At 44.4% G+C, this 26875-nt stretch overlaps 1 protein-coding gene across 3 annotated transcripts in view; it reads left to right on the forward strand.

Annotated features, from left to right (window-relative positions):
* The first annotated feature begins 1017 nt into the window (after nt 1-1017).
* The window catches only part of LOC137642545 (uro-adherence factor A-like), an 82559-nt gene continuing 56701 nt past the window's right edge, over nt 1018-26875 (forward strand). The window contains exons 1-2 of one of the 3 annotated variants that reach the window (XM_068375196.1): nt 1053-1146; nt 1848-2437. The gene's annotated coding sequence lies outside the window, so the exon portion shown is untranslated. Of the gene's footprint in view, nt 1147-1847; nt 2438-26875 lie in introns of all 3 variants that reach the window. The other 2 variants (XM_068375195.1, XM_068375197.1) reach the window with 2 other exon arrangements.

Here is a 26875-nt window from a genome sequence, read left to right on the forward strand (position 1 = left end):
TTCTTATTGCTGTTGTAGCAAAGGTCAGATCCAATCTGCCTCCTCTTAAGTGTGTAGGTTGCCCTGTGTTTAGGAGGGCGACTCATTCAAATACCTCCAGGGCAAAGACTGAGGGGTTAGTCATTGATGGGGATGATAGTATAGAGTGGTGTGCATTAAAATCCCCACATATGATTGTTGGTGTTCTTTCTGCATGAGCAAAATGTTATGTTAGCTGTAGCTCTCGTGTGTCCTCCCTGTTTAGTTTTCTGTATATATTGTATACGTCCACTTTTTGATTCAGTAATGTTATTGTTACTGCTAGTGTCTCTACATTGGTCCCATAAGGAATTGGGTTGTGTAACCTTGTGGCTAAGCCTCTGTGCCTATCTGTGGTGTAGTGTAGGCGTTGTAACCTGCTATTCTGAGTTTTTTTCCCCTGCTGTTAGAAGTGTTTCCTGTAGCAGGATTACATATATATCCTCAGTTTTGCATACTGCAATCAGGGAGGACACTTGTGGAATTATCTTCCTAATCAGATAGTTGAATCAGTAGAACTTCAAAAGTTCAAACTTGCAGCAAATGTGTTTTTGTTGAACAGGCTGAAATAAGTCTTTTTTATAGTATATACTGTATATGAATTACCTGTTTTAATGTTTTTAAAATATTTTATTTTTAGTTTTTCTTACTTCTTATAGTGTTTATTTATTTCCTTGTTTCCTTTCCTCACTCTGCTCTTTTTCGCTGTTGGAGCCCTTGGTCTTATAGAATCTTGCTTTTCCAACTAAGGTTGTAGCTTAGCTAATAATAATAATAATAATAATAATAATAATAATAATAATAATAATAATAATAATAATAATAATAATAATAATAATAATAGAGTTATAACTGAGGTACTACTACTACTACTACTACTGCTGCTACTACTACTACTACTACTACTACTACTACTACTACTACTACTACTACTAACAATAATAATAAGAAAGTTTTTTTTTCATAGTTTTCATATCTTACGTGACTGAACTACTACTACTAACATAACAGCTGATTTCTGGGCGGCGTTGCTGTGCAGCTGTTGGCATGTCCGACGGGCGGGAACCGTGCAATGTCTTGAATTACAGTTACAAGTTTATTATTTTTAAAACCATTTGAAGATATTTCGTAACCAATATACATGTTTTTTTCGGGAGTAAAAACATTTTCCCTTTTTTTTGAGGCAATAGTTTCAGGGCTGAACGGAATATACCGAGTGCAGAAATCAGCTGACACTTGTAAATATTAACCAACATCTTGGAAACTTGCATCACATTGCAAAGCATAATGTAATTTGTGCAGATACAATGTTGCCCTTACGTAAACAACAAACTTATTATAGTTCTTAAAAATATCCATTGGAAAGTACACAAGAAATAATCATATGTAAACCCTGGTGTATCTATAGTGATGATGAATGGGTTCGATGATGGTAATTGTCGGAAATCCTTATTTTTCAACTTATAAAACAGTTTAAACAATAGATAAAGATTGAAGAACCATGTTTCATTAGTGAAGCAAATGGACGCCATGTAACCTAAGGTTCCCCAGCCGAACTTAACCACCTAAGACGTTTGACCTTACCCAGGTGTGGGCTGTGACACCCCTAAGACTCCATGACCTAACCTTACTTCTCTTGTTTCACTCATCCTTCTAACTTAAAAAATATGACTTTTACAGATATCGGCATCTACGGGTTTTATAGTTACGGACGGGACGATATTTTCTACTAAAAAATAGGTGTTTTCTATTGTAAAATGCCTGTTGTCTTCGGAAATTCCTGGCTAGTTCAGTGGTAACGTGTTTGCCTCACATTCTCATGTCAGCAGATTGATCCCAGGACCGTGAGGTTAAGCTGTTTACTGGAAAGGCCACTGTTGTGGTTGGTCACCACAGTGGGTGTTGTGCTTGCCCGGCTGACATTCTGGAGAACATCCATTCTTATGGAACTGAAACCAGACACCTTTAACTTTTGAACAATTTTAAGCAACTATAAACACGCCAGTAACACCTCTTACTTTCTCTAAAAGAGAAGATCATAACTGCGAATTCCTTCTTAACCAAGTAACACGGTAGAACCATTTCTAAATCCGAGTGGCAGGATCTCTTTAGAAGTGAATGCAGGTAGTTCGCTGTGAAAAATGTCAAGTGATAGTGGAAATGGCTCTGTTTGACAACCTTGATGGTGATTGCAAATGGTGACCAGTTGTAAGGTAGCATTACAGGACATTTTGGAATACCTTGTACTTATGAATTGTTGTGCCGTGCCTCAAGAAATTTCATATTTTTCTATTTCAAAACCAAGAAATGGTACAATTGAGCCTTGGAAAATAAACTCTTTCATTAATCACTTCCTCGACTACAATTGAGACGATCAAACTGTATTGGATAACCTCAGATTCAACCTCCAAACAATAAGGTAAGGACTCGGCATCCTATGGGGGATTGCAGGGATAGATTAATACACAGAATCCCAAGTTAGGTTAGGTTTGCAATAGTAGGTTAGGTTGTATTTCTGTTTATTTCTAAGGTAAAATGTGGTTTTTAAATATTAAACTTAGCCAGTGAATATATAATAGCTGACGTCTCCGACGGCTCGACAGATTCCAAAAACTCGCGAGCGATCGCCATGAAGGTTGCGGGTGTGCCCACCAGCGCCGACTATCGGCCAGATACCGCATATACTTGTAAACAGCTCCAGTTCTTCTCTGTCGGTCCTGTCGACAAGTTGGTTCCACTCGCTTTATGACCTCGAGTTTTCTACCGAATTGGTGAAGTACTTGGTTTTGGTTTTATTGCTTTCGCCGTGTTGGATTATTCAATACTATCTTCAAAAGAAATGCTTTTGAAAGGAGAGGAAAAGTGTTTTGCCCTTGCTCTTTTTTTTTTTTATCTCTGGTGTTTCTATTGAGTAAAGATGGCCGACCCTTCCCTCAGTGTACGGAAGTGTGTTTAAGGCTTTTAGTATTTATTTTATCACGTTATAAATTATTGTTGGTTTTTAAATATTAAACTTAGCCAGTGAATATATAATAGCTGACGTCTCCGACGGCTCGACAGATTCCAAAAACTCGCGAGCGATCGCCATGAAGGTTGCGGGTGTGCCCACCAGCGCCGACTATCGGCTAGATACCGCATATACTTGTAAACAGCTCCAGTTCTTCTCTGTCGGTTTCATCGACAAGTCGATTCCACTCGCCTTACGACCTCGAGTTTTCTACCGAATTGGTGAAGTACTTGGTTTTGGTTTTATTGCTTTCGCCGTGTTGGATTATTCAATACTATCTTCAAAAGAAATGTTTTTGAAAGGAGAGTAAAAGTGTTTTGCCCTTGCTTTTTTATCTCTGGTTTTTCCATAGAGTAAAGATGGCCGACCCTTCCCTCAGTGTACGGAAGTGTGTTTTAGGCTTTTAGTAATTATTTTATCACGTTATAAATTATTGTTGATAATTATAGATTTTCCTCTATATATTTTATATCTTACCCGCCTTTATTAGGCCTCTTCGATTAGCTTTCCATTTATACTAAACATCAAGATAAATTTTATGTTTTGTTTATATGCGGCCTTTACCTATTCCTCCCCTAGTCCGAGATGTAGGCGGTCCTAACTTGGAAACCGAAGTTAAACAACGTTGAGCCCATTCAACTTTTATTTTCGTTAAGTTTAAATCATTTGCTCTGTAAGAGTTATGAAATGAATATTTTTTAGAAAATATTTTAAGAAAGATATTCTTTGAATAGTCTTCGTGCTGTTTTTTCAAAGATGAACTAACGTTTGGTTTATTTATGCTACGCAGTTTGCGCTCTATCGTTACGATAGAGAAAGAGAGAATCACGGTTTCACTTTGCAGAAAGAGTAAATCGATTTTGACGTTTTATTCAATCTTCTTTCAAACTGAAGTGTTTTAAATACTAATTTAAAGGAACTTGTTAATTTTCAATTTCTTAGTCCTTTCAGTTTTTTTGCTTTGGTCAAATAACCTGTTTATTGACGAAGGGTGAGTGGGCAATTCTCTTGTGCGTGACAAGAGAGAGAGAGAGAGAAAGAGAGAACGATCCGATCTTTATTCTCGTCCCAAGTAAGGAGTTTGGGAGCGAGTAACGTTGTTCTCGATTCAGTTTTTTACTCTCGTCCCAAGTCTCTGTACGGGGAGAGAGGATAAAACGTTTTTAGTTTTTATTCTCGTCCCAAGGCACTGTACGGTGAGAGATTGAAAACGTAGTCTTTAGTGAACTAGAGTTTAGTCTCCTCCCCAGTCACTGATCCTTTTTAACTTTATATATTTCCGTTTTATTCGATATATTTGTATATTTTTTTTTTTATTTTTGCATGTGTGTTTCATTTTGTACTAATGTGCTTACATTATACGACTCATTTCGCAATTATAACCTTTTGATGTAAGAGAGAATTGCGTGCTTCAGGTAGATATCAGTTTTATTCATGCCTAATGTGAAATTATTGTAAAATACGATATCAGTGAAGTGAGTGCTAGAAAACATGTGCTGTGTTGCGGAGGGTTCGTTTGTTCGTGCTTGTCACTTGCCTAGTCCGAGACCTCTTTCAGGCTCCCATGCACCAGGGAGAAGGAATGTCGTAGGACCTAACGGAGTGAGGAGTGTAGACCAACGAACAGACGTTCCCTCAAAGGTATCAGACGTTGCTCGGCAAGCACGTCCTTGCCATAAGACAGGAGAGACGAAGTTTCTCCTCGTCATCCGAAGACTTTTCGCAAAAGAAACCTTGGCGCAAGGTTTCTAGACCCTTTAAGCGAAAGTCAGTCCCTTCAGGACAGGTCCAGCGTCCTGGCTGTAGCCATGGGGACAGCTCTGACCCTTTGCAGTCGTCGGAAGACGGTTCGCCTATTAAACGCAAGCGTAATACGGGGTCCGAACCTCCGAGGGTCGCGGTAAAGGCAATGTTTTGCCAACACAGACGTTACTGTCGTCTCGGCCCGTTCCGACTCCCGTTGATCCTAAATGGGTTGTCCTGCAGGACATGCAGACTAAGCTTGCCTCCCTTATGGAGAAGTATGACGTTGAGCAGGTTCACGATGAACCTTCGCTTTGGAGTCGCCGTTACGCTAAACGAGACTCTGGCCGTCAGCCGCCCAAACAAGCATTTACTCATCCTTTTGACGTTATGAAACGTGATGTCGGTAGTTTGTCACATCAGTCACGTGACTTGGATCCTCACTCGCTGCAGTCCCGTGTTGACTTTCAGCCGCTGCCGCAGCCTCGTGTTGATGTTCAGCCGCTGCCGCAGTCTCGTATTGACGTTCAGGACGTTCGCCAACCAGCTCAGTTGCCTTGTTTTGACGTTGAGCGTCAAGCACCGCAGTCAAGGGTTGTTTTGACTGCTCAGTCTAGGCAGTCAAGGCAGTCTCGACTTGACGTCGAGCGTCCATCAACTCCTGTTGTTGTTGCTGGTCAGTCCTTTCAGCAGCGACATGACGTCGCTCCCTTGACTGCTACTGCTGCTCCTGTGCGTGTGAACTTTGCCTGTCAAGCATTGCCACCGCGGCAGGTCTCTCCTTTTCATGAGACTCGGCAATTGTCGGACGAGGTTCCTTCAGATGAGGAAGTTGCTGATCCCCCTCCTACTGATATTCCTTTGGGGACTTTGTCAGACGGAGAGGAGCCTAAAGCTGCTCAGCCCTCTATGGACTTTAAAAAAATCATGCTGATTTTTAAGGATCTTTGTCCGGACCATTTTGTAACTGCTGCTCCTCGTTCGCCTTCGTCAGAGTTTACACTAGGCCTAGCTACTTCGAAGCCGTTGTTTTCTAAGCTAGTGCTCTCTTGCTCTTCTAAGAGAGCTTTACGTTTGCTAGGCGACTGGTTGATCACCAGGAGGAGTTTGGGGGAGACAGCCTTTGCTTTCCCTCCTTTTAATCTGGCTTATAGAGCGAGCGTCTGGTATGACACGGGAGAAGTTCTCGGCTTGGGAGTTCCTGCCTCTGCCCAGGGAGACTTCTCAAGCCTCATAGACTCTCCCCGTCACCTGGCCATGAGACGCTCCAAGATTTTATGGTCGGCTTCAGAGGTAGACCATCTCCTGTTAGGAGTTTTTCGAGCGTTTGAAGTTTTGCTGTACAATTATGTCATGCATGAACAAGGCTATCAGGGATGGCTCCAATGATCTGACAGCCACGTTCTCTGCAGGATCAAGGCTATCAGGGATGGCTCCAATGATCTGGCAGCCACGTTCACTGCAGGGGTACTTAAGAGGTAAGTGCGCTCAATGTGTTCATTGTCAAGACAAACTTCACGATGAAGACTACCAAATCTGTCTTGGCAGCATTAAGGGAAGGTGACTGGATGGTCTCTCTCGACCTTCAGGATGCATACTTCCACATCCCGATTCATCCAAACTTTCAACAACATCTGAGGTTTGTGGACGGGAAAGTAATGTACCAATGTCGAGCACTGTACTTCGACCTCATTCCTGCTCCTCTTGTTTTTACAAGGCCCTTGCAAAATGGAGCAAGCTTTCTACATTTTTTGAGGATTCAGAGCCTCCCTTTATTTTGACGACTGGCTAATCAGGGCGTCGTCATTATATCGCTGTCTGGAGAGCCTCTAATGGACATTAGACCTAACCAAGGAGCTAGGTCTCATATTGAACGTAGAGAAGTCGTAACTTACAGTACCCCATCCCAGACTATTCTTTATTTGGGAATGGAGATACAGTGTCTGATTTTTCGGGCCTTTTCGTCTCCCGCAAGAATGGAACAAGCTCTGTTAAAAGTCCTTCACTTGCAAGAGAAAAACAGTTGCTCTGTAAGAGTTTGAACTAGCCTCGTGGGAACTCTTTCATCGCTGGAGTAGTTTATCTCTCTGGGGAGACTCAACCTATGCCCTCTCCAATTTCACCTAAACCATTGGAGCAAGGAGAAGGGCTTAGAGAGTATCTCTTTCCCAATCTCCAACTCAGTCTAGACATGTCTGACTTGGTGGGACAGCAACATCAGACTTCGAGAAGGTCTTTCTCTTGCGATCAAGAACCCAAACCATGTGTTGTTTTCAGATGCATCGGATTTGGGTTAGGGAGCTCCACTGGACAGTCTGGAAGGCTCGGGTCTTTGATCCACGGATCAGAAGGAACTCCATTTAAGGCAAGTAACATCTCTCCTTTGGCGAGATTTGTGCAAGGAAAATGAATGTCTTGGCGGACGGCCTCAGCAGAAGAGGACAAGTCATCTCCATGGAGTGGACGTTGCATAAGACTGTGTGCGAGAAGCTATGGATGACATGGGGTCAACCCACCATAGATCTTTTTGCGACTTCTCTGACAAAGAGGCTCTCAACTTACTGCTTTCCAGTTCCAGATCCAGAGGCAGCCCACATAGACGCTTTCCTGCTGGACTGGTCTCACCTGGACGTTTATGCCTTTCCACCTTTCAAGATCCTAAACAAGGTGCTGCAGAAGTTCACCTCTCACGAAGGGACCAGGTTGACATTGGTTGCTCCACTCTGGCCCGCGAGAGAGTGGTTCACAGAGGTACTTCAATGGCTGGTAGACGTTCCAAGGAGTCTACCTTTAAGGATGGATCTCTTACGGCAGCCCCACGTAAGGAGTCTTCATCAAAGCCTCCCCGCGCTTCGTCTGACTGCCTTCAGACTATCGAAAGACTCTCAAGAGCTCGAGGATTTTCGAAGGAGGCAGCCAGAGCGATTGCGAGAGCTAGGAGAGCATCTACCATCAAGGTCTACCAGTCGAAGTGGGAAGTCTTTAGAGACTGGTGCAAGTCATCATCCATTTCCTCTTCCAGTACCTCTGTAGCCCAAATTGCAGACTTTCTCCTGCATCTGAGAAATGTTCGCTCCCTCTCTGCTCCCACTATTAAGGGCTACAGGAGCATGTTGGCTTCTGTGTTCAGACATAGAGGCTTAGATCTGTCCAATAATAAAGATCTCCAAGATCTCCTTAAGTCCTTCGAGACCTCTAAGGAGCGTCGTATGGCAACTCCTGGATGGAACTTAGACGTGGTCCTAAGGTCCCTAATGTCCGACAGGTTTGAGCCATTACATTCAGCCTCCCTGAAGGATCTCACCCTCAAGACGCTTTTCTTAGTGTGCTTGGCTTCGGCTAAAAGGGTCAGTGAGATCCATGCCTTTAGTAAAAACATCGGCTTTTCTACAGATAAAGCCACATGTTCGCTTCAGCTTGGTTTCTTGGCCAAAAATGAACTGCCTTCTCGTCCTTGGCCTAAATCTTTTGATATACCTTGCCTATCAGAGATCGTAGGCAACGAGCTTGAAAGAGTACTGTGCCCAGTTAGAGCTCTTAAGTTTTATTTAGCTCGTACCAGATCCTTACGAGGTGAATCTGAGGCCTTATGGTGCTCAGTTAAGAAGCCCTCATTGCCTATGTCTAAAAATGCTTTATCGTATTTTATTAGATTTTTAATCGGAGAGGCTCATTCTCACTTAAGTGAAAAAGATCGTTGCTTGCTTAAGGTCAAGACGCACGAAGTAAGAGCGATAGCAACTTCCGTGGCCTTTAAGCAAAACAGATCTCTGCGAAGTATTATGGACGCGACCTTTTGGAGGAGCAAGTCGGTGTTCGCTTCATTTTACTTAAAAGACGTCCAGACTCTTTATGAGGACTGCTACACACTGGGTCCATTCGTTGCATTGAGTGCAGTAGTGGGTGAGGGTTCTACCACTACATTCCCTTAATTCCAATATCCTTTTAATCTTCTCTTGAAATGTTTTTAATCTTGTTTTGGGTTGTACGGAAGGCTAAGAAGCCTTTCGCATCCTTTTTGATTTGGCGGGTGATCAAATGTCATTTCTTGAGAGCGCCCAGATTAAGGGTTTTGATGAGGTCCTGTTGTATGGGTTGTCGCCCTGGATATAACAGCTCCTGGGAGTCTTTCAGCATCCTGAGAGGATGGCTGGGCTTCGTGAGGAAAGCGGACTAACAAGGCAGAGTAATCGTTAGAGTCAGCTTCCTTACCAGGTACCTATATTTATTTGGGTTTTGTTATGATATAACTGTCAAAAACTCTAAGCATATACGCCTTTATTGTATTAATACTGGTCTTTACCCACCACCATGGGTGTGAATCAGCTATTATATATTCACCGGCTAAGTTTAATATTTAAAAATGATATTTTGATCATAAAATAAATTTTTGAATATACTTACCCGGTGAATATATAAATTAAAGGCCCTCCCTTCCTCCCCGATAGAGACATAGGGGACTGAGAAGAACTTGAGCTGTTTACAAGTATATGCGGTATCTGGCCGATAGTCGGCGCTGGTGGGCACACCCGCAACCTTCATGGCGATCGCTCGCGAGTTTTTGGAATCTGTCGAGCCGTCAGAGACGTCAGCTATTATATATTCACCGGGTAAGTATATTCAAAAATTTATTTTTCAATATTAATCTTACCCGATAATCATGTAGCTGTCAACTCTGTTGCCGACAGAAATCTACGGTCGGGATACGCCAGCGATCGCTATACAGGTGGGGGTGAACACCACAGCGCCATCTGTGGTCAGGTACTCCAGTACTTCTTGTCAACACCACCTCAATTTTTCCTCTGTTGTGCCTCCGGCTAGACCTACATGGATACGCTGTTGATTCTGGAGTTATTGCTCACGATTTGGTGATGTATTTGCTCTAGAGTTTAGCCTTCGCTATTCAGGAAGCTATATCATTAGCTTAGCAAGTTTTTGGAATTAATTTGATTTAATTTTTGATTTAAATTTGGTACGAAGAGAGTATGAACTCTCTTTCACTTTTAAATGGCCGACCCTTCCCTTAGACGGAAGTGTTGGTGTCGAAGAGAGTATAGACTCTCTTAATTTTGCTTAACAAAAGTTATAGATTTATTTTATATCTCTCCGCCTTTTATAGGCCTCTTTGATTAACTTCCTTTTATAAACTTATTTGTTTATATTCGACCTTTCCTAATAGTAGGCGGTCTTTTCTTGGTACCGAAGTTAATTAACATTGAGTCCGTCATTTCGTTTTTACCTGTTAACATATTATGCTATTTTAATGTTTTTGAAAAAATTTCTTTGATAGTCTCGTACTGTTTTCAAAGTTGAACTAACGTTTTGTTTTGTCTCTGCAGTTGTTGACGTTCAGAACGTTCAACTTGCGCTCTATCGTTACGATAGAGAGAGAGTCTATCACGGTGTCACGTTGCAGTAAGAGTAAACCGATTCTAGCGTTTTGTTCATTCTTTCTTAGCTTAAATGGTTTTAATTCTAATAAAGGAACTTTTTATTTGGGAAATCTTTCAGTTTTTTTCCTTTAACAATAATATGTTTTAACGATATATATAATTGGGCTCTTCTCTCAGGTGCTAAGTCAAGAGAGAGAGAGAGAGAGATAGAGACGGAGGGAGAGAGAGGAGGATAAACGTTTCGTTCAAGCGGGTAACGTTGTTATCGTTTTTGCTCTTCTCCCTAGTCTCTTTAGGGGAAGAAGGTAAACGTTTCTAGAGTTTTATTCTTGTTCTCAGGCGTTATGCGGTGAGAGATTTTAAACGTAGTTTATTTGATCTAGTGTTTAGTCTCTTTTCCAGCCACTGAATTATTTATCTTTCATTATGTTTTTCTGTTACATTGTAATACTGTTTTCGCAATTACTAACTTTTAATGAAGGATAGAATTGCGTGTTTCAGGTACAAACCACTTAAAGTTTCGAGTTCAGTGAAATAAGTGCAAACAGAAAATCAAAAGTGATAAAGTGATAAGCGCAAAGTGTTACAGTGTTGCGTTCGAGGGTTCGTCTGTTCGTGCCAGTTGTTCGCCTAGTCTGGGACCTCTTACAAGCTCCCAAGCCCAGGGGAGAAGTAACGTCGAAGGACTTATGGGTTCATCAGGCCTTGATCGACGAACAGACGTTTCCCTCCGTGGTTTCGGGTGTTACCAACTCACGTAGCCGACGTGATCACCCCACCCACACAAAGACGAGAGAGCCCTTTTATTCCTCGTCTGCGGAAGAGGTTTCTCGCAGAAACCATGGACCAAATCTTGCAGCTTTTAAGTGCAAGTCGGTCCCTTCCGCGCAAGTCCAACTCCTAGGTGGTGCCATTAGCACTGGGTCAGTTCGGACTTGCTGCAGTACGACAACTGCACACCTCCCAGAGAGGTAAGGTGGTATCGCAACAGACAGTAACTCCGTCTGTTGCCGCACCAGGTGTTTTAGACCCTCAGTCTCAACGGACAGTAGCTCCGTTTGTTGTTGTCTTTCTTAAACTCTAGTGGTCTATGCTGCTGACAATGCAGTCTCAGCTTGCGGTGTTGATGCAGGAGTTTCAGGCAGAGAAGGTTAGCACACCTCCTCCTGCGAGCACTCCTCCACCTCTGCGCAGTCCACCCTGCCAGACGTATGATGTTGAGGTTCCTCAACCTACCTCCACGCGTGAGCTGCCGCTTTGGGAGTTGCCAGATACCAGCGCTGTGCAGCAACCTCCACTTTCCTTGAGGCAGGAGCCTCTTGCTATGAGGCAACCTCCTCAACACTTGAGGCAGGAGCCTTATGCTTTGCAGCAACCTCCTCTACCCTTGAGGCAGGAGCTTCATGTGTTGCGACAACCTCCTCCATCCTCGAGGCAGCAACCTCTTGCGTTGTGGCAACCTCCACCATCCTTGAGGCAGCAACCTCAACTCTTGCGGCAGCCACCTCCACTCTTGAGGCAGCCACCTCCACTCTTGAGGCAAGAACCTCAACTCTTGAGGTGAGAACCTCAACTCTTGAGGCAAGAGCCTCAACTCTTGAGGCAAGAACCTCAACTCTTGAGGCAAGAGACTCAACTCTTGAGGAACCTCATGCTATGAGGCAGCCGCCTCAACGCATGCAGCAACCGCATTCTTCACAGCATGAGCCTCTCTCTGCGCAGCTACCTCCTCAACCCTTGAGGCAGACGCAACTCTTGAGGCAGGAACCTCACAGGAGCCTCATGCTATGCGGCATCCTCCTCAAACCATGAGGCAGGAGCCTCATGCTATGCGGCATCCTCCTCAACCCATGAGGCAGGAGCCTCATGCTATGCGACATCCTCCTCTACCCATGAGGCAGCCTCATGCTATGCGGCATCCTCCTCAACCCATGAGGCAGGAGCCTCATGCTATGCGGCATCCTCCTCAACCCATGAGGCAGGAGTCTCATGCTATGAGGAGCCTCATGCTATGCGGCATCCTCCTCAAACCATGAGGCAGGAGCCTCATGCTATGCGGCAACCGCCTCAACCCATGAGGCAGGAGCCTCATACTATGCGGCATCCTCCTCAACGCATGCGGCATAAGCCTCATCCCTTGCAGCATGAGCCTCATCCCATGCAGCATGAGCCTCATACCATGCACCATGAGCCTCATCCCATGCAGCATAAGCCGCACACCATGCAACATGCTCTGCTTACCTTACAGCATGCTCTACATACAGCATGCTCTGCATACAGCATGCTCTGCATACCTTACCGCATGCTTCTCAGTCACACATCTTTGGTTGTTGCCAACTCACTAGACTGTCAAGCAGTTTCATAACGTTGCCTTCTAGTCTGCTGCTTTTGCACCAGTGAAACCCTCACTGAGAGAACTTAGCTTTTCTCGGATATGGTTCCTGTAGATGAGAAAGTGCTATTCTCCCTCCTTCTGATATTCCCTTGAGGACTCTGTCATTTGGAGAGGAGCCTTTAGCTGCTTAGCCTCCTATGGACTTTTATTTAAGCATAACATGCTTCCAGGGAGGGTAATGGTTCCACTTCAGTCGCTAACCCCGTCTGTTACCACACCTGCTCCCATAGACCTTGAGCTGTGTTGCAAGACATGCAGTCCAAGCTTAGTCCTTGTTAGAGGATTGTTTGTTTACGGAGTCAGTGTGTCACTGGGAAGACGTTCAACAACCAGCAGAAGTGACTTGTTGTGACGCAGTGCGGCAACCTCAGCAACCCGATAAGGAGTTGTCTGTACGACCCAGACAGTCTAGACAGCTTCGGGTTGTCACTGTACTTCCTCGCTTCCCCATGGTTGACAGTTCAAAGACTGTGCAGCAGTACCATGATCTTGTGTCCGGCTCCGTCAGACGACTAGCTTTTAAGAGCTCCCACAAGTCGTCGCTGTCTGGAGATTCTCAGATGGACTATGGATCTGACCAAGGAACTGGGCCTCCTGGTCAATTTTGAGGAGTCCCAGCTCGTCCCATCCCAGACCATTGTCTACCTGGGTATGGATCTTCAGAGTCGAGCTTTTCGGGCTTTTCCGTCGGCCCCAAGGATCTACTAAGCCCTAGATTGCATCCAGAGCATGCTGAGAAGGAACCGATGCTCAGTCAGGTAGTGGATGAGTCTAACAGGGACACTTTCATCGCTGGCCCTGTTCATCGAGTTAGGGAGACCCCACCTCCGCCCCCTTCAGTATCATCTAGCGGCTCACTGGATAAAGGACATGACGCTAGAGACGATCTCAGTTCCTGTTTCCGAAGAGAGGAGGTCTACTCTCACGTGGTGAAAGAACAGCTTTCTTCTCAAGGAAGTCTACCTTTGGCTGTTCAGAAACCCGACCGCCGTCTCTTCTCTGACGCATCAGACACGGGCTGGGGTGCGACTTTGGACGGACAGGAATGCTCGGGAACATGGAATCAGGAGCTAAGGACACTTCACATCTATTGCAAGGAGCTGTTGGCGGTTCATCTGGCCTTGATAAACTTCAAGTCCCTCCAGCTTAACAAGGTGGTGGAGGTGGACTCTGACAACACCACAGCCTTGGCTTACATCTCCAAGCAGGGAGGGACTCATTCGTGGAAGTTGTTCTAGATCGCAAGGGACCTCCTCATCTGGTTAAAAGATCGAAAGCTCACGCTGGTAACGAGGTTCATTCAGGGCGATATGAATGTCATGGCAGATCGCCTTAGCCGGAAGGGTCAGGTCATCCCCACAGAGTGGACCCTTCACAAGAATGTTTGCAGCAGACTTTGGGCCCTGTGGGGTCAGCCAACCATAGATCTGTTCGCTACCTCGATAACCTAGAGGCTCCCGTTGTATTGTTCTCCGATTCCAGACCCAGCAGCAGTTCACGTGGATGCTTTTCTGCTGGATTGGTCCCATCTCGACCTGTATGCATTCCCGCCGTTCAAGATTGTCAACAGGGTACTTCAGAAGTTCGCCTCTCGCAAAGGGACACGGCTGATGTTGGTTGGCTCCGCTCTGGCCCGCGAGAGAATGGTTCTAGAGGTACTGCAATGGCTGGTCGACATTCCCAGGACTCTTCCTCTAGGAGTGGACCTTCTACGTCTACCTCACGTAAAGAAGGTACATCCAAACCTCCACGCTCTTCGTCTGACTGCCTTCAGACTTTCGAAAGACTCTCAAGAGCTAGGGGCTTTTCGAAGGAGGCAGCCAGAGCGATTGCCAGAGCAAGGAGGACATCCACTCTCAGAGTCTATCAGTCTAAAGGGGAAGTCTTCCGAAGCTGGTACAAGGCCAATGCAGTTTCCTCATCCAGTACCACTGTAACCCAGATTGCTGACTTCCTGTTACATCTAAGGAACGTAAGATCCCTTTCAGCTCCTACGATTAAGGGTTACAGAAGTATGTTGGCAGCGGTTTTCCGCCACAGAGGCTTGGATCTTTCCACCAACAAAGATCTACAGGACCTCCTTAGGTCTTTTAAGACCTCAAAGGAACGTCGGTTGTCCACTCCAGGCTGGAATCTAGACGTGGTCCTAAGGTTCCTTATGTCATCAAGATTTGAACCTCTCCAATCAGCCTCTTTTAAGGACCTCACATTAAAAACTCTTTTCCTCGTGTGCTTGACAACAGCTAAAAGAGTAAGTGAGATCCACGCCTTCAGCAGGAACATAGTTTTCACATCTGAAACGGCTACATGTTCCTTGCAGCTCGGTTTTTTGCTAAAACGAGCTTCCTTCACGTCCTTGGCCTAAGTCGTTCGAGATCCCAAGCCTGTCCAACTTGGTGGGGGACGAACTGGAGAGAGTACTTTGCCCAGTTAGAGCTCTTAGGTACTATCTAAAAAGGTCATAACCTTTACGAGGACAATCAGAAGCCTTATGGTGTGCTATCAAGAAGCCTTCTCTTCCAAGGTCTAAGAACTCAGTTTCTTACCTATTCAGGCTCCTGATTAGGGAAGCACATTCTCATCTGAAGGAAGAAGACCTTGCTTTGCTGAAGGTAAGGACACATGAAGTGAGAGCTGTGGCTACTTCAGTGGCCCTCAAACAGAACCGTTCTCTGCAGAGTGTTATGGATGCAACCTATTGGAGAAGCAAGTCAGTGTTCGCATCATTCTATCTCAAAGATGTCCAGTCTCTTTACGAGAACTGCTACACCCTGGGACCATTCGTAGCAACGAATGCAGTAGTAGGCGGGGGCTCAGCCACTACATTCCCATAATCCCATAACCTTTTTTAACCTTTCTCTTGAATACTTTTTATGGGTTGTACGGTCGGCTAAGAAGCCTTCCACATCCTTGTTGATTTGGCGGGTGGTCAATTCTTTCTTGAGAAGCGCCGAGGTTAAAGGTTGTGATGAGGTCCTTTAGTATGGGTTGCAGCCCTTTATACTTCAGCACCTAAGAGTCGTTCAGCATCCTAAGAGGACCGCTACGCTCAGTAAGGAAGACGTACTTAATAAAGGCAGAGTAATGGTTCAAGTCGTCTTCCTTACCAGGTACTTATTTATTTTATGTTATTTTTGAATAACTAATAAAATAAAATACGGGATACTTAGCTTCTTTGTTAACATGTATGCTGGTCTCCACCCACCACCCTGGGTGTGAATCAGCTACATGATTCTCGGGTAAGATTAATATTGAAAAATGTTATTTTCATTAGTAAAATAAATTTTTGAATATACTTACCCGATAATCATGATTTAATTGACCCAACCTTCCTCCCCATAGAGAACCAGTGGACCGAGGAAAAAATTGAGGTGGTGTTGACAAGAAGTACTGGAGTACCTGACCACAGATGGCGCTGTGGTGTTCACCCCCACCTGTATAGCGATCGCTGGCGTATCCCGACCGTAGATTTCTGTCGGCAACAGAGTTGACAGCTACATGATTATCGGGTAAGTATATTCAAGAATTTATTTTACTAATGAAAATAACATTTTATAATCAAAATATATATATAGATTTTCCTCTATATATTTTATATCTCACCCGCCTTTATTAGGCCTCTTTGTTTAGCTTTCCATTTATACTAAACATCAAGATAAATTTTATGGTTTGTTTATTTGCAGCCGTTAACTATTCCTTGTAGGCGGTCCTAACTTGGAAAACGAAGTTAAACAACGTTGAGCCCATTCAACTTTTATTTTTGTTAAGTTTAAATCAATTGCTCTGTAAGAGTTATGAAATGAATTTTTTTTTTTAGAAAATATTTTAAGAAATATATTCTTTGAATAGTCTTCGTGCTGTTTTTTTTCAAAGATGAACTAACGTTTGGTTTATTTATGCTACGCAGTTTGCGCTCTATCGTTACGATAGAGAAAGAGAGAATCACGGTTTCACTTTGCAGAAAGAGTAAATCGATTTTGACGTTTTATTCATTCTTCTTTCAAACTGAAGTGTTTTAGATACTAATTTAAAGGAACTTGTTAATTTTCAATTTCTTAGTCCTTTCAGTTTTTTCCTTTGGTCAAATAACCTGTTTATTGACGAAGGGTGAGTGGGCAATTCTCTTGTGTGTGACAAGAGAGAGAGAGAGAGAGACGGAGAGAGAGAGAGAAAGAGAGAACGATCCGATCTTTATTCTCGTCCCAAGTCTCTGTACAAGGAGTTTGGGAGCGAGTAACATTGTTCTCGATTCAGTTTTTTACTCTCGTCCCAAGTCTCTGTACGGGGAGAGAGGATAAAACGTTTTTAGTTTTTATTCTCGTCCCAAGGCACTGTACGGTGAGGGATTGAAAACGTAGTCTTTAGTAACTAGTGTTTAGTCTCCTCCTCAGTTATTGATCCTTTTTAACTTTATATATTTCCGTTTTATTCGATATATATGTTTACTGATTTTTGCATGTGTGTTTCATTTTGTACTAATGTGCTTACATTATACGACTCATTTCGCAATTATAACCTTTTGATGTAAGGGAGAATTGCGTGCTTCAGGTAGAAATCAGTTTTATTCATGCCTAATGTGAAATTATTGAAAAATACGATATCAGTGAAGTAAGTGCAAAAAACAGAAAATCGTAGTGATAATGTGATAAGTGCGCAAAGTGTATTTAGTGTTGCGACCGAGGGTTCGTCTGTTCGTGCTTGTCGCTCCCCTAGTCCGAGACCTCTTTCAGGCTCCCATGCACCAGGGAGAAGTAATGTCGTAGGATTTAAGGGCACGAGAGGCTTTAACCAACGTACAGACGTTCCCTCTCTGGTATCGGACGTTTCTCGTCAAGATCGCCCTTACCATAAGACGGGTGAGACTGTGTTCTCCTCGTCATCCGAAGACTTTTCGCAAAAGAAACCGTGGAGCAAGGTTTCGAGGCCCTTAAAGCGAAAGTCAGTCCCTTCAGGACAGGTCCAGCATCCTGGCTGTGGCCATTGGGACAGCTCTGACCCTTTGCAGTTGTCGGAAGACTGTTTCGCCGATTAAACGTAAGCGTAACACGGGCTCCGAGAGTATCAGTAAAGGCAATGTTTTGCCGACACAGACGTTACCATCGTCTCGGCCCGTCCCGACTCCCGTTGATCCTAAATGGGTTGTCCTGCAGGATATGCAGACTAAGCTTGCCTCCCTTATGGAGGAGTATACCACTGAGCAGGTTCACGATGATCCTCGCCGTTACGCTGATCGAGACTCTGGCCGTCAGCCGCCCAAACGAGCTTTTACTCGTCCTTTTGACGTTATGAAACGTGATGTCGGTAGTTTGTCACATCAGTCACTTGACTTGGATCCTCACTCGCTGCAGTCCCGTGTTGACTTTCAGCCGCTGCCGCAGCCTCGTGTTGACGTTCAGCCGCTGCCGCAGTCTCGTGTTGACGTTCAGGACGTTCGCCAACCAGCTCAGTTGCCTTGTTTTGACGTTGAGCGTCAAGCACCGCAGTCAAGGGTTGTTTTGACTGCTCAGTCTAGGCAGTCAAGACAGTCTCGACTTGACGTCGAGCGTCCATCAACTCCTGTTGTTGTTGCTGGTCAGTCCTTTCAGCAGCGACATGACGTCGCTTCCTTGACTGCTACTGCTGCTCCTTTGCGTGTGGACTTTGCCTGTCAAGCATTGCCACCGCAGCAGGTCTCTCCTTTTCATGAGACTCGGCAATTGTCGGACGAGGTTCCTTCAGATGAGGAAGTTGCTGATCCCCCTCCTACTGATATTCCTTTGGGGACTTTGTCAGACGGAGAGGAAACCTAAAGCTGCTCAGCCCTCTATGGACTTAAAAAAAAAAAAAAAAAAAAAAAAATCATGCTGATTTTTAAGGATCTTTGTCCGGACCATTTTGTAACTGCTGCTCCTCGTTCGCCTTCGTCAGAGTTTACACTAGGCCTAGCTACTTCGAAGCCGTTGTTTTCTAAGCTAGTGCTCTCTCGCTCTTCTAAGAGAGCTTTACGTTTGCTAGGCGACTGGTTGATCACCAGGAGGAGTTTGGGGGAGACAGCCTTTGCTTTCCCTCCTTTTAAACTGGCTTATAGAGCGAGCGTCTGGTATGACACGGGAGAAGTTCTCGGCTTGGGAGTTCTTGCCTCTGCCCAGGGAGACTTCTCAAGCCTCATAGACTCTCTCCGTCGCCTGGCCATGAGACGCTCCAAGATTTTATGGTCGGCTTCAGAGGTAGACCATCTCCTGTTAGGAGTTTTTCGAGCGTTTGAAGTTTTGCTGTACAATTATGTCATGCATAAACAAGGCTATCAGGGATGGCTCCAATGATCTGACAGCCACGTTCTCTGCAGGAACAAGGCTATCAGGGATGGCTCCAATGATCTGGCAGCCACGTTCACTGCAGGAGTACTTAAGATGTAAGTGCGCTCAATGTGTTCATTGTCAAGACAAACTTCACGATGAAGACTACCAAATCTGTCTTGGCAGCAGTAAGGGAAGGCGACTGGATGGTCTCTCTCGACCTTCAGGATGCATACTTCCACATCCCGATTCATCCAAACTTTCAACAACATCTGAGGTTTGTGGACGGGAAAGTAATGTACCACTGTCGAGCACTGTACTCCGACCTCATTCCTGCTCCTCTTGTTTTTACAAGGCCCTTGCAAAATGGAGCAAGCTTTCTACATTTTTTGAAGATTCAGAGCCTCCCTTTATTTTGACGACTGGCTAATCAGGGCGTCGTCATTATATCGCTGTCTGGAGAGCCTCTAATGGACATTAGACCTAACCAAGGAGCTAGGTCTCATAGTGAACGTAGAGAAGTCGTAACTTACAGTACCCCATCCCAGACTATTCTTTATTTGGGAATGGAGATACAGTGTCTGATTTTTCGGGCCTTTTCGTCTCCCGCAAGAATGGAACAAGCTCTGTTAAAAGTCCTTCACTTGCAAGAGAAAAACAGTTGCTCTGTAAGAGTTTGAACTAGCCTCGTGGGAACTTTCATCGCTGGAGTAGTTTATCTCTCTGGGGAGACTCAACCTATGCCCTCTCCAATTTCACCTAAACAATTGGAACAAGGAGAAGGGCTTAGAGAGTATCTCTTTCCCAATCTCCAACTCAGTCTAGACATGTCTGACTTGGTGGGACAGCAACATCAGACTTCGAGAAGGTCTTTCTCTTGCGATCAAGAACCCAAACCATGTGTTGTTTTCAGATGCATCGGATTTGGGTTAGGGAGCTCCACTGGACAGTCTGGAAGGCTCGGGTCTTTGATCCACGGATCAGAAGGAACTCCATTTAAGGCAAGTAACATCTCTCCTTTGGCGAGATTTGTGCAAGGAAAATGAATGTCTTGGCGGACGGCCTCAGCAGAAGAGGACAAGTCATCTCCATGGAGTGGACGTTGCATAAGACTGTGTGCGAGAAGCTATGGATGACATGGGGTCAACCCACCATAGATCTTTTTGCGACTTCTCTGACAAAGAGGCTCTCAACTTACTGCTTTCCAGTTCCAGATCCAGAGGCAGCCCACATAGACGCTTTCCTGCTGGACTGGTCTCACCTGGACGTTTATGCCTTTCCACCTTTCAAGATCCTAAACAAGGTGCTGCAGAAGTTCACCTCTCACGAAGGGACCAGGTTGACATTGGTTGCTCCACTCTGGCCCGCGAGAGAGTGGTTCACAGAGGTACTTCAATGGCTGGTAGACGTTCCAAGGAGTCTACCTTTAAGGATGGATATCTTACGCCAGCCCCACGTAAGAAGTCTTCATCAAAGCCTCCCCGCGCTTCGTCTGACTGCCTTCAGACTATCGAAAGACTCTCAAGAGCTCGAGGATTTTCGAAGGAGGCAGCCAGAGCGATTGCGAGAGCTAGGAGAGCATCTACCATCAAGGTCTACCAGTCGAAGTGGGAAGTCTTTAGAGACTGGTGCAAGTCATCATCCATTTCCTCTTCCAGTACCTCTGTAGCCCAAATTGCAGACTTTCTCCTGCATCTGAGAAATGTTCGCTCCCTCTCTGCTCCCACTATTAAGGGCTACAGGAGCATGTTGGCTTCTGTGTTCAGACATAGAGGCTTAGATCTGTCCAATAATAAAGATCTCCAAGATCTCCTTAAGTCCTTCGAGACCTCTAAGGAGCGTCGTATGGCAACTCCTGGATGGAACTTAGACGTGGTCCTAAGGTTCCTAATGTCCGACAGGTTTGAGCCATTACATTCAGCCTCCCTGAAGGATCTCACCCTCAAGACGCTTTTCTTAGTGTGCTTGGCTTCGGCTAAAAGGGTCAGTGAGATCCATGCCTTTAGTAAAAACATCGGCTTTTCTACAGATAAAGCCACATGTTCGCTTCAGCTTGGTTTCTTGGCCAAAAATGAACTGCCTTCTCGTCCTTGGCCTAAATCTTTTGATATACCTTGCCTATCAGAGATCGTAGGCAACGAGCTTGAAAGAGTACTGTGCCCAGTTAGAGCTCTTAAGTTTTATTTAGCTCGTACCAAATCCTTACGAGGTGAATCTGAGGCCTTATGTGCTCAGTTAAGAAGCCCTCATTGCCTATGTCTAAAAATGCTTTATCGTATTTTATTAGATTTTTAATCGGAGAGGCTCATTCTCACTTAAGTGAAAAAGATCGTTGCTTGCTTAAGGTCAAGACGCACGAAGTAAGAGCGATAGCAACTTCCGTGGCCTTTAAGCAAAACAGATCTCTGCGAAGTATTATGGACGCGACCTTTTGGAGGAGCAAGTCGGTGTTCGCTTCATTTTACTTAAAAGACGTCCAGACTCTTTATGAGGACTGCTACACACTGGGTCCATTCGTTGCAGCGAGTGCAGTAGTGGGTGAGGGTTCTACCACTACATTCCCTTAATTCCAATATCCTTTTAATCTTCTCTTGAAATGTTTTTAATCTTGTTTTGGGGTGTACGGAAGGCTGAGAAGCCTTTCGCATCCTTTTTGATTTGGCGGGTGGTCAAATGTCGTTTCTTGAGAGCGCCCAGATTAAGGGTTTTGATGAGGTCCTGTTGTATGGGTGGTCGCCCTGGATACAACAGCTCCTGGGAGTCTTTCAGCATCCTGAGAGGATGGCTGGGCTTCGTGAGGAAAGCGGACTAACAAGGCAGAGTAATCGTCAGAGTCAGCTTCCTTACCAGGTACCTATATTTATTTGGGTTTTTTTATGATATAACTGTCAAAAACTCTAAGCATATACGCCTTTATTGTATTAATACTGGTCTCTACCCACCACCATGGGTGTGAATCAGCTATTATATATTCACCGGCTAAGTTTAATATTTAAAAATGATATTTCTGGGTCGACCTGTGGCGCCCGGTGAAAAGAGTCCTTCTTATATATCTTTTCTGATAAAACCTTCCAATTATACCAGAGAAAGATTAAAGCATGGAATGCTGAGGTTACTACCCTCGCGCGAGCACCTTTTGGGTGTCGTGTATAAAGCAAAGGCGCGTGAAAACCACTATTCACAGGTTGTCTTCCATTTAGTTAATTCCTTCGTCAAATTGATGGGCCGATACAAAGGTCCTAGCCAACCACCAGCGCCACACCACCACGCCACAACGCGAGCGCCATCTGAACTACATCCTTCTTTTGGAATCTTAAGTGTTGAATTTGTTTGTGGTGCTCTCGGTCTTTTTTTGTCAATCGTGGATTTATTTTGTCATGTCCGAAGCTCCATCTTCACACATTCCAATGTTAAGTACCATAGTTTGTTTTGACAGTTTTTTATTGTACCGGGCTTTTGTTTTATATCCAGTATAGTCTGTTTTATTATTCCCGTCTGGCCTTTCATGGCGGCCTTTGTTTGTTCACTTGTTTGGGAATTCATCTTTGTCTGCCCGTTTAGTACTCTGTCACTTAGGTTCTTGGTTAAGTCCCTGGCCTTATGCCTTTAGAACCGTTATTATTTTTTTTTGTGTATTTATGCTCATGGTACTTTTTGCTAGCAAGTCCAGCCTACGAACGAGATAGCGATCTAGCTTTGTATTTGTTTAGTACCCGCCCCACCGAGGCGTTCGTCACTCGACTGTGCTATTTATTTTAAGTTTTAGCAGATGCTATTCTTCGATCGTAGTGTTATATGGATGTACATTTTTATTTTATACATTTATAATAGTGTTGTGTGATTTTTAGTCCTGTTTTTGTGTCCAAGAGAGTGAGAGATTGGGGTCCCCGTTTTCTGTTCGCAGTCACGAGTTACCCTTTTCTCTCGTTTTCTTTCTTAGCCCCGGTGGTTGAGCGGATTTCCCGTTTTCCGTTTTGTGCGTTCAACGGGTTCTCCCTCCCTCACCTCTCCCCCTCTGGGTGGATGATAACTTACGAGTTATTTATTTTTCGTGACTTTTCAATTGTTAGCGTTATTTTGGTCCGTGTTTCGTCCTCTCCCCGTTACGGCTCGGGAGTAGTTTATGAACGTTTTCCACTCCGCCTTGAGTTCTACTCCGGCTTGAGGGATTCTCAATGACTTTCGTTCTATTGTTATATTTATATATTGTTTACTGCATGGGACGGGCTTCATATTGTTTAGATATGACCCTCCGGTGGCCCTTACTGCGGTCTCAGGCCACGGCCATATCCACAATAGCCATTGTTATTACAATTGTGTTTTTATTCACAATAATTATTCAGGACCTTTCTTCTCCCTCCGGCCTCACCGGAGATTGTAAATACGCTTTGCTATGATCTAAGCCTTAGCCTTTAGCTGCGGCTTGGCTTTTATATCTTCACAATTGAATTATTAGCCACAATTGAATTATTCAGGGTATCTCATTATCCTCCGGCGTCACCGGAGGTCGCCCATACACTTCACATTTATATTTGCCTTGCCTTTGGCTAAGGCGGCATTATTCAGGACATCTCATTACGCTCCGGCTTCACCGGAGGTCGCCTATACACTTGACAAGAAAAAGGAAAAAATCTTATATTTGCCTTGCCTTTAGCTAAGGCTGGTGTTTATATTTATCTTAGGGCATGTCACTGCTTCCCCGACCCTCGGAGGTCGGCAGATTGCTTTAAGTTATTTATCCTTATGTCGTTAACAGACATTAGGTAAATTACAAATATACAAACAGTTGAATATTATAGTGCCAACAATGGTATGGGGTGAATAGCGATTTAAACGTTTAGCGATTTAGTCTGTTAGTTTGTACTCGCCTCAGGAAGGCTCGATTTAGACTATATCCTTGTTTATTGGTTACGTTGTCGTTATTCTTCGTTCTTGGTTATCACAATGACTAAAAAAGAAAAAGAAAAAGGAAAAAATAAAAAATAAAAGCAATCAGTTTTTTACTTTCCTTATATTATTGTGTGATGTTAGTTTTTATTATGTAACCTTGAGAGTGAGAGCATAGGGTGCTCGTTTATTAGCTCGAGTAAGGGAGGTGAATTTCCCGTTCTCCGTTTTTATACGTTGACGAGTTATTCAGGCCTCCTCTTATTATCAGAGTTGATGATAGTACATTTAATGTTATACACGTTTTATTGATGTGGTTACTGTTAATATAGCTAACACTATTAGTAGGAACGTTGGTGTATGAGTCATTAATTGGGTTCGTTTTATACCGACACCCTTAGCTCCGCCTTGAGTTATACTCCGCTATAATGGATACTCATTGGGTGAGAACTAGTCAGATATTTGGAGTGCAACGGTGAAATCCGGCACTCAGACTCCGGCTGAGGCCTTTTGCACACGAACCTTTGTCATGTTTGATCTCAATTACACCTTTACGGCCCCTTTTTTCATCGAATCTCCGGCTTCGCTAGAGATAACACAAACATTCATTGAGGTTTATGTTATCGTACCGGTGACGGTCACGATCTCACGGTGACTGGCCTTTGCTACCGGATCTCCCATACAAACAGAGATCAAGCAGACGTACAGAACCGGAGTTAACAATGTGATACTGATGAGGATTTCACAGTTTCATTATTACGGTCCCTTTTTCATCGAATCTCCGGCTTCACTGGAGATAGCACAGACATTCAGTATTGGGGAATGTTATCGTACCGATGAGGATCACGTTTTCACGATGACGGACCTTTGTCACTGGTTCTCCGGTACAAACAGAGATCAATCAGACGATCAGAATCAGGGTATGAACCCTTTTTCATGAATATTCACAATATCGTCATTACGATCCTTTTCATCGAATCTCCGGCTTAACCGGATATCGTACAGGCGATCAGCATTGAGGTTAATATTAGATTTCCTCTGGTTCACGTTGTCACTATGACGGACCTTTGTTTGTACCGGGGATGGTTACCGGAGCTCCGGCACAGACAGAGATCACTCAGACCACGGGTGGCCAATCTTTTGTTTTACCTGTAAAGGAAAGGATTTAACATGAATGCAAAAAATATATGAACGTAACTATGCCTATATTTATGCATATATTTAATTCTAACTATGTATAAATATGGATAAATATCCATACGACATCGTGTTCAAATAGAATTAAATTAATTATGCCTATATTTATGCATATTTAATCCTAACTATGTCTAAATATGGCTAAATATCCATACAACATAGTGTTCAAATAGAAATAAATTAATTATGCCTATATTTATGCATAGTCAATTCTAACTATGTCTAAATATGGATAAATATCCATACAACATAGTGTTCATATAGAAATAAATTTCCACCCAGTGGCGAATGCGCCAACAGTGTCACATTTCATGAATACAAGTGTCGCACTATACCCCAGAAGATAGTACATTAAATGACTTTTCTTTAAAATTGCTTTTTAAGAGTTATACAGCTGATCCCAGCCTGTGAATAGGATCGCTAACCAAAGTTCAAGGAACATCCAGACTTATGTCCCCTTTCTGTTACAGAAGGTTCGCCTGCATGGTTCCCATCAGGATGATGATGAATCTCTCTGGCCTGCAAGAGAGGCTCTCCGCCCTTGGGTATCGAGGTTGGGAAGGAATGCTCCATCTAGAGGTCCCTATCTCCTCGGAGTGTCCTCTCTAAGGTTGGACGACGACCCCATGGACGGGCAGGTAGGTGGGGATGAGTTTTGAGCCTTCAGCTTTGCAATTACCTACGTCACCGACCTAGGACCCTTAAAGGATCCTCATGTTCATGTTACCCTGCATAAACTGTGACGGCTAAAAGCAACACATTCTAGGGAAAACCAAGGGGCTATGACGCAGCTCTAAGGTATAGTGGTGAGTCAGTGCCGTTCAGGAACTCGGATATAGGTGGTACCATAAATCTGGATGGCATAGACGTCCTCCCTCTGGGGGACCTAGATTTTACTCCCAGGTACTAGAATTCCCATTAAACGGATTCGTTCGATTGAAAGAGATTGCCTTGGTTAGCTTAGACAAGGTACCAAAGGTAACGGTATTATTTCCTAAAGGGCAGGCCCGATTTGTCTGGACCAGGAAGTTGTCAGCCTGGGGGGTACGATAATTCCAGGCTCTGCCCTTCCAGTTCGACCTACACGTTTGTTGGTCTGATCGGGTCAGTTGTGGGAAGTACGTTCTGTCTGAGACCTCTATCAGACAGGAATAGATAGTCGGTTTCCCACTCGTCATCACAGCCTTCCTCTGGTTCGACGCCTTTGTATCTGACTCCCCATCATCAGGTGGTCTACCTCACTGATTCCCCAGGTACACAGCCTAACCCCGTTGGGATGTTTTGCCTGCATACAGCCCTAGATCCGAACCCTCAGGCTCCTTTCATGGACACCAGAGAGGAAGCTACAGGAGTAGAAGACAGTCCCGCCATCAAGGCGGACCTAGGAAAAAGGGGGCTCGGAGAAGGGAAGGACCTAGATTCACTCCCTCACAACGCGGTGGTCCCGGTAGAGGGAAGACTTTACCACTTTCGTGACCATTGGACCTTCGGTCTGTGGGATCATAGCATAATCTCTAACGGTTTGAGATGAAAATGGCCTCAAGGTCCTCCTCCTCCGCCAGTGACCTTCTCCCAGAAATCCACTCCCGTCCTGAAAGAGTACACCACAGGGTTACTCAAGAAAAAGCAATCAAACGGGATCGATCACTGAAGTTCCAAGCCTCCTGTTCACATTTCCGAAGAAAGGCTTGTCGGCATTGAGAGTGGACCTGGACTTATCAAGCTAAACTCTTTCATTCTCTGCGGCAAGTTCCGGATGTTGACTATCTCTCAGGTACGGACCTTACTTCCCCGTGGGACCGTCACCACCTCTGTCGATCTTACCGACCGCTATTAGCTTGCGCCTATAGCTCGAAACTTCTCTTCTTATCTGGGTTTCCACCTAATCAGGAAAGCCTTTGTATTCAAGACATGCCCTTCGGCCTCAACATTGATCCCAGGATATTCACGAAACTGGGAG

This window comes from Palaemon carinicauda, chromosome 6 (genome assembly GCF_036898095.1).
Source record: "Palaemon carinicauda isolate YSFRI2023 chromosome 6, ASM3689809v2, whole genome shotgun sequence".
Lineage (NCBI taxonomy): Eukaryota > Metazoa > Arthropoda > Malacostraca > Decapoda > Palaemonidae > Palaemon > Palaemon carinicauda.